The 8,040-nt window shown below is 53.0% G+C and overlaps 1 protein-coding gene across 7 annotated transcripts in view; it reads left to right on the top strand.

Moving 5' to 3' along the window:
* The first annotated feature begins 3,993 nt into the window (after nucleotides 1-3,993).
* The window catches only part of SHMT1 (serine hydroxymethyltransferase 1), a 22,947-nt gene continuing 18,900 nt past the window's right edge, over nucleotides 3,994-8,040 (top strand). For 2 of the 7 annotated variants that reach the window (XM_067021968.1, XM_067021967.1), the window contains exons 1-2: nucleotides 4,036-4,148; nucleotides 4,845-5,012. The gene's annotated coding sequence lies outside the window, so the exon portion shown is untranslated. Of the gene's footprint in view, nucleotides 4,149-4,721; nucleotides 5,013-8,040 lie in introns of all 7 variants that reach the window. The other 5 variants (XM_067021970.1, XM_067021969.1, XM_067021971.1 and 2 more) reach the window with 5 other exon arrangements.

The following is an 8,040-nucleotide window of genomic DNA, read 5'->3' as shown; positions in this document are numbered from 1 at the left end:
GTACGGCTGGAGCTGTAGTGGTAACAACACAAGGCAAAAGCTCCCCTCGGGATATGGTCTTTGTGCTGTTGTGGAGGGGCACCTCTTCACAGAAGTAAAACAGAGGTAACACCCCACCGGCTGGCAAAGCCGGCAAGGAGGCTCCAGGACCAGTAGACAGTCTAAGAAATCAGGAGGGGATGAGAAAAGGAGGATATAAGAGAAAACTGGGACAGGAGGGAAGGTGTACAGCCAGGACACTTCCCAGGCCAGAGATTCGTAGGCCCGCTGAGAAAGGAGCTCCACCACTACCTCTGCTCAGGGGTTGATAAAGTCCGAGACCGCCATGTGTGACCGGGGGTGCAGTGAGGCCGTGAACCCTGAGCGCACCCAGGGAGGGCCGAGCCACAAATCTAGCTGGAGGCTCCTGTAGTGCCCCATTTGGTCCCCCTGATGCAGTTCTGGCATTCTGGAACCAGGCTGAGGGTAAGAACGAGTAAGGAGGCGGAATCGGGCTTGAGGGAGCCGCGGACGGGAAACTCACCCAATCAAGTTGCCAATGGCTCGCCACGGTCTTAATTTGGAAGTCCGAGTGGTGGTCCCTATGGATCATCTCGGTCCAAAGAGATAGAGTGATAGGGAGAATGAGGGAGATTGAGGGGAGAAAAGCCCTGGGACCAGCAGGCTCCTTCAGGGCCAGAGAGCTGGTCTCTGCCCAATCTCGCAGGCAGGGTCAGCCGCCGCCTAAGGGCTACGTGAACTTTCAGGGCTCGGGACAAGTCCCGGCCACCCTCCGCAGAGGGGAGCCATAGCTCAGTAGGCGGATCAAGACTGTGCCCTCTGATGGCCCTTTCGTGGTCGCCGCAAAAGATGTTGCAGGAGAATGGGGGAGTGAGAGAATAGTCCTGGCTCAGGTCTCGCGAGAGTTCCTGGGACGGGACAGACCAGCAAGTGAGGGTCCTTGGCTTCACACAGGAAAGAATTTAAGGGCGAGCCATAGTAAAGTAGAAGTGAGTTTGTTTAGCACACATTGCTCAGGCAGAATGCAGTCTCTTTCCGAAGGTGAGAGCAGCCCTGGGGTGTGGAGTTTTAGTTTCTCTGGGCTGGGTAATTTCATAGGCTAGCAAGTGGGAGGATTATCCCAATTATTTTGGAGAAGGGGCAGGGGTTTCCGGGAATTGGGCCACTGCCCATTTTTGGTCCTTTATGGTCAGCCTTCGAACTGTCTTGGTGCCTGTGGTGTGTCATGTAGATGCAAATGCATTACCGTGAGCAAGGAATGAGGCTCAAGGTCTACTGGAAGTTGAATCTTCCAGTATCTTGGGCCTAATTGGTTCTAACCAGTTTTTATTGTATCCTCAAAGACTGTGTCATTCTTTTGATGGTTTTGCTCTGCTCCTTCATTCCTGCCTCAGCAAAAACAACAAACTTCTCCTGTCTTTATGACCTGAGGTAGTTTTGCAACTTAGAAGGAGGCTCCTACCCACCCACAGTCACTTGGAAATGGCTGTGCTGGATCCTTCATGTTTCCGTTTCTAAGAGATGGCTCCCAGGTTCTTGAGAACGACATTCCTGGGTCATAAATTTGACAAAAGACCTATCTAGTCTTCAAAAGGATTTATATACATTTCAAAGAGATGTTACCCAACTGAACTTGCATCTGCTCACCTGATGCCCAGCAAAGCCAACCTACTGACACAGGGTTGTGGTGAAATAAAGTGCAGCATTTACCGCAGGGCCAAGTAAGGAGAATGGTAACTCATGCTCAAAAGACCCAAACTCCCCAATGGTTTTCAGGAGGGTTTTTAAAGACAAAATTAGGGGTGAGGGTTCAAGGGTGTGTGATCAGCTCGTGACCATTCTTCTGATTGGTTGGTGGTGAGGTAAAGCTTAGGAGGCTAAAGCCTTTCTACAAACAAGAAGCAGGGGACACGGGGGTGGGGGTGGGGTGTCTGTCCCCAGGAAGGTCCTACAGGGTCCTGCTTTGTTTCACAGAAGAGAAAGCACTTACAAGTTTTCTAAAGTAAATGCTCATAGAAAATGGAGGCGAGGGCAATCTCTTATTTAAACTGGGGAAATTAAGCCTTTTATTTTTAATTTGTATTTATCTTTACAATCTACTTCCTGCTTGATGCTCTAAATTCCAAAAATCCATGGGGGAAGCGGGGGAGTGGAGGGCAGGGGAACTAGGGGAAGGAAGGGAGTCACGAGGCAAAAAAGCATTAGACAAGGGCTTCCCTGGTGGCGCAGTGGTTGAGAGTCCGCCTGCCGGTGCCGGAGGCACGGGTTCGTGCCCGGGTCCGGGAGGATCCCACGTGCCGCGGAGCGGCTGGGCCCGTGAGCCATGGCCGCTGAGCCTGCGCGTCGGGAGCCTGTGCTCCGCAACGGGAGAGGCCACAGCAGTGAGAGGCCCGCGTACCACACACACACAAAAAAGCATTAGACAAAATCATTCTCACTACAGTTGATCCTCGAGGAGGATGAGTTTGAACTGTGTGGGTCGACTGGTATGAGAGTTGTGTTTTTTTTTTTTTTTCTATAAATACTTACTTAAACGATCCATTGTTGGTTGAATCCTTGGATGTGGAACCACGGACACAGAGGGCTGATCTTAACGTTGTAAGTGGATTTTTGACTTTGCGGGCATTGGGGCCCCCAACCCCCAAGTTGTTCAAGGCTTAACTTGATAGGCATTGCAGTGCATGACTCCTGGAAATAACAGTGCTTCCTCTCTGAATTGTTATGGATCCCTACTCATTGTCTTTCCCTGGACTTTTGCGAATCAGCTTTGAATCCATTCACTGTGACATCAGTGACATTTGTTGCAACATTTGGGAAGTTGCTTGACATTGTAAGAGGTAAGGTGTTGTAGGTACGTTGAGAACTGAAAGATCAGGAGCTGCTAAAGAAAAAAATATTCAATGACACAGTAAGGCAGATTTTATTCAAGGGGGCGGGGACTATTTCAGTAGGTGTAGGGACCACTGCCACGGAATCTTGCACTTGGGGATAGAGATTGGGCTCAACTCTGAACAGGAGTTGAGTGGAAATTTATAGCCAGGAGCAGTGGAAATTTATAGCCAAGGAACATGGTGATGTTGGTGGATGGAAAATTACTAAGAGGAAACATGGGGTGGGGGTCAGGGTTTCTGACATCACATCAAGTTTCTGAAGTGATGTCAGAAACTTGATGTTTCTGGCTAAACTGACCAGGCCTGAGTGATCAGACATCACCGAGGATCGTAGAGGATGAGGATCCAATCAGATATGGAGGATGGGGCGGGGTGGGGTGGGGTGGGGTGGGGTAGGGTTCTGTCTAAATTGACTTAGCAGGATTCTTGCTTAATTAAATCTGACAACACAGAGACAAACAGGAAAGTCCAAAAGTCAGGCTTCTGTGAGGGAGAGAACCTTTGTTAGCTCTTTCCCTATATTGTGCAGCCCCTCGGTTTTTTAATTTTTAATTCTTAACAATGGTTTATATTATTGAGCCCTTACTGTGTGTCAGGCACAATGTCAAGTGTTTTAGATACGTTTATGAGTCCTCCCCACAGCCCTGCCAGGCAGATATAATTATCTCCAATTCAAAGATGAGAAGTATGAAACTCAATAAGTGAAGTGACTGGTCTAGGATTCTGTATGTGCAGAGTAATAGTGTCGGAGTTGGAACCCACGTTTGTCCTGTTTAAATGACCACTGTGCTAACCTGTAAGTAGGACAATGTAAAAGTTAAGTATAGCAACAGAATCCACCCCTAATCCTCCGTCTTCTTGGAAATCCCCGGCCCCTGGCCCGCAGCCCGGGCGGATGGCACCTTGTCCCCTGGCCCAGGTGAGCAGGGGCACCTCGCCACCGTGCTGGGCGGGGCCCAGCCCGCTGCAGCCAATAGCGCGGGCGCCTCCGGGGGCGGGGCTCGCCCGGTTTCGCGCTCTGACTGGACGCCTCGGGGACGGGGCTAGCCGGGATGCGCTCTGATTGGGCGCTCCCGGGGCGGGGCCGGGGCGGGGCCGGGGCGGGCCGGGGCGGGCCGGGGCGGTGCGCGCCAGGTTCTGGTGCCTGCCTAACGCGCGGATCACGTGGCGGCGGGCGCGGGACTGCGGGTCCGGACTCCGGTGTCGCAGGCCGCAGCGAGGGGCGCACTTAACCGCGGCTCCGAGAAGTGGAGTCAGGTGAGTGCGCAGCGCCTTGCTGGTGCCTGGGGTGAGGGGCCCGGCGGCAGTGCGGGCGCGCGGCCCCGGGTCGAGACCCGTGCGGGGTGGGGGCGGTGGCCTCGGCCGCAGCTGCGAAGGCTCTCTGCCCGTGCTGGCGGCCGCGTTGTTCGTGGAGCACTTTAGGTTTCAGTGCAGCGCGTCACCTCGCCACAGTATCCTCACGGCGGGGCTGCAGCCGAGTACTGTCCTGTAGCCCATTTCGCAGGCGGGAAAGGGGAGGCTCGGAGAGGGCGGCGGGCCTGGGAGCCGCCCTGCAGCCTGGACAGTGGCGTAGCCCGCGCGGTGCCGCTGCACGTGCGGTCGCCCAACGGGGCGGGCCTGCGCCTGGCTTCCCCATCCCTCATCCCGGCCTAGGAGACAAGCGCTGCCCTGTGGGGTGCTTGGCCCGGGGTCCTGCGCGTCGAGGCCCAGGAAGTTAAGCGACCCTTGGTCAGCTTAGGCCGGCACAAACATGCGCTTCAGTCGGGCAGAGTTGGAGGAATGGAAACACCAGTTCAGGTTCTTACGGACTCATAATTTTTTTACTTGAAGGAACATGCAGTGGACGTGGGCAATTGTGCTTTTATTTAGTGCAGTGTCACGGAAAAGAGTTGATTCTGACTCTCACTATTGTAAGGCACTTAGCTTCTGAGCCTGTTTTCCTCCTTTATAAAGTAGGGAACACGGACAGATGGTAGTTCCCTCAGGAGACTCCTGGCTGGTCCCACTTGTGTGACAAAGGCCCAGGGAAGATCTGGGGGCATGGAGAGGCTGGTAACCTTGGCAAGTGAATTCACGTTCTTGGACTGTTTCCGTGGGGTTGAGGTGAGGATCATGCCAGAGGTGAGTGACATCTCTCCAGTGGAAGCACCAACAGTGTAACATAGTAACCGCCGCGGTGAGCTGTGCTTTCCAGGGGCGCTCAGCCGGGGTTACTGAGTGGTAGCAACGTGGCGCTAAGATCCCCCCGGTGTCTTTCATAACAATAGTAGCTGCTGATGTTTGAGTAGTGCTCTGCCTGGCCCTGTCTGAGTGCTCTGTGTCTGGTACCTCATTTAACCCCCAGTTAACTCAGAACTGTCATCCTTGAGTCATATATGAGGGGACCGACAAACAGGTGTCAGCACCTGGGGTTGCACATTAGGAGGAGGGGGCGGGGCTTGAACCCCACAGGCTGCCTCTGCAGTGAGTTCAGCACAGCTCCCCCGGGTGTGGGCTTCACCGTTGGGAAGTGGAGAATGGGAGGGGTCCAGCCCGTGAGATGTCCACCTGCGCTTCCATAAGGAACCTGGCTCTTCTCCAGTTGGGTTTCTCTAGTTGTTAGTTTCAGATAGTTATTTCTCAAACAGGTGCATCGGGAAATAACTTGTCAGCTGTGTACTGTCAAGGTGAGACTCTGTTCTCCCATCCCAGCTCTGGCCTTTGGACCCTCAGATCTCATCTCCTGTGTCTCTGTTTTGTTCCTGATTTCTGCGCCTCAGCTAGTGAAACCTCTTCCCATTGCAGGGCCTTTGCTCTTGGTGGTGGCTCTTTGCCCCATCTCATAAGCTTGGCTCCTTTCCACCGTTCAGATCTTAGCTCAGGCACCTTCCACGGCCGGTCTGCAGAAGCCCGCCACCCATTTATTGCCCTCATAACAGTCATCACTCCCTGAAGTTATCCCATGTATTTATTGTTTACTTTTTTAGAGCCTGCTTTTCGTAAAAGCAGGGCCTCTGTCTTGCTGACCTTAGTATTCTTAGCGCCTAGCTCAGTGCCTGGGATATAGGAGTCACTCAATAAATATTTGTTGAAGGAATGAATGAATCCATTGTAGGCTAATAGTAGTGAAGTAAAGCTCCTAAATACCAAAAGCTTATTTTGAATTAAACATAGAATTACTATATGATCCAGCAATTTCACTTCTGGGCCTATACCCAAAAGAATTGAAACCAGGGACTTGATATTTGTACACCTGTGTTCATAGCAGTGTTACTCACGATAGCCAAGAGGTGGGAGCAGCGCAGGTATCAGCAATGGATGGATGGATAAACGAAGCATAGTCTATCCATACAGTGGACTATTACCCAGCCTTTAAAAGGAAGGAAATTGTGACACATGCTCCAGCATGCGTGAACCTTGATGACATTATGCTATGTGAAATAAGCCAAACACAAAGGAGAAATGCTGTGTGATTTCATTTACATGATGTACCTGAAATAGTCAAATTCATAGAGATAGAAACTAGAATAGTTTTTACCCCAGGCTGGAGGAGAAGGGAACGGAGTATGTTTAACGGGGACAGAGTTTCAGTTTGGGAAGATGGAAGCGTCCTGGAGACGGTGATGGGGATGGCTGCTGCACGACAGTGTGAGTGTATCTAATGCCACTGAACTGCACTTATGTCACAGTTCAGAAAAGATGAGAGCAGTTCAGGGTGTACTGTTTTCCAGCCAACCTCCAGACTCGAAGAATAGATGGTAAGTATGTCTTCCCTAAATATAGTATCAGTCATAAACGGCCTTCCCTGTGATCTAGAAAAGCACGGCCTCAGGATCTTTGTCTCACGTGTTTGCCAGCTCTCAGGGTGTCCCTGAGCCCTGACAGGCCGGCACATGAGCTAACCAGCACATTCAGGGTCTTGGCTCTGCTTACTGTAGTTCAGAATGCCCCAGGGCATCGCAGATTATATCTATAGCAGATGTTATTGATTTAATTGAAACAAGCCAAAGAACCTTGAAGTTATGGTTTGAATAAAGAATTCAGGCTTAGTTAGAACTCAGGTTGGGTGTGGACCGAGCACCCTATTTGAGGGATGACTTGGCCTGAGTGGGAACAGGGTGCGTGGTGGGAAACTCCCCCACGGGGTTTCAGTGAGAGCAGCGCGGCACTGCCCGCCTGGGACGGGGTGCCGGCCGCACACAGAGCCCTCCCCGGGGCCGAGAAGGACCTGGGACTCCGAGTTTGCAGCCTGGGTAAGAGAAGGGATTGCAGAGGGGGCAGAGGGCCACAGGTGGTGACGCTGAGTGAGCCGAGCGAGACCACAGCTGGAGCGCAGAGAGCAGTTTCTTCCTGAGCAGAGCCGGTCTGAGCGCCTCCCAGGGACGGTTGTAGATCTGACTGTCCCGGGGGGAGGGCGGAGAAAGGGGGCTCGAAACAGACTTCAGTTACTTGGTGGTTGAGAAATACCTGCTCTGTGTTGCTTGCCACCTTTGAGTCCTCTTTGACCTTGAGTAGTCGGTATTTAAAGGAAGCTTTTCTCTGAGATTCTAGGAGCAGAGGGCCTGTTTTGTCTCTTGTGCTTTTTCTGTGGGTTTGCCACCTGCTGAGGGCACGTGGGAAGCTGGGCCTGAGTTAGGAGGAGCCGTGGGCAGGGCGCCCAGAGCACCCGCGTCTCTCCACTTCTGGCTCAGCGTGGACGAGGCCCCGGCGCGGCAGCCTGTGCGGCTTCTGCTGCTGAAGCGCTCGTGGCGTTTACGTCCCAGCACTCACTGTTGGGTTTGTGGCAGTGGCCGTATTTCTAACAACGCTGCGCTCCTGTTAAAATAACGGCTGCTTCAAAAGCCCCAGTTAGGGAACAGCCTCGTCCGACCCACTTCAGGTGCCGTGGCGAGTATTGGGTCCCCAGGTGACCCACAGCTTCTGTCCGGCTTGCCTACATAGCCGAGGCTCCCAGGACCCCCCCGGACTGGAGCATTTGCTAGAGCAGCTCACAGAACTCAGCGAGACACTTAGGTTCACCGGGTCATTAAAGGATGTGACGGAGGACACAGATGAGCCAGCCAGATGGAGAGAGAGAGGCACGGGGCAAGGCCGGGGAGGGTCCCCGTGGAGTTGGGGTGCGTCACCCGCTCGGTGTGGAGTGTTCACCCACCCGGTTCGCTCCCCGAGC

This window comes from Kogia breviceps, chromosome 19 (assembly GCF_026419965.1).
Source record: "Kogia breviceps isolate mKogBre1 chromosome 19, mKogBre1 haplotype 1, whole genome shotgun sequence".
In the NCBI taxonomy this organism is placed as follows: domain Eukaryota; kingdom Metazoa; phylum Chordata; class Mammalia; order Artiodactyla; family Physeteridae; genus Kogia; species Kogia breviceps.
The sequence above is the reverse complement of the archived record's forward strand: the minus strand, read 5'-3'. Positions and strand labels throughout refer to the sequence as shown.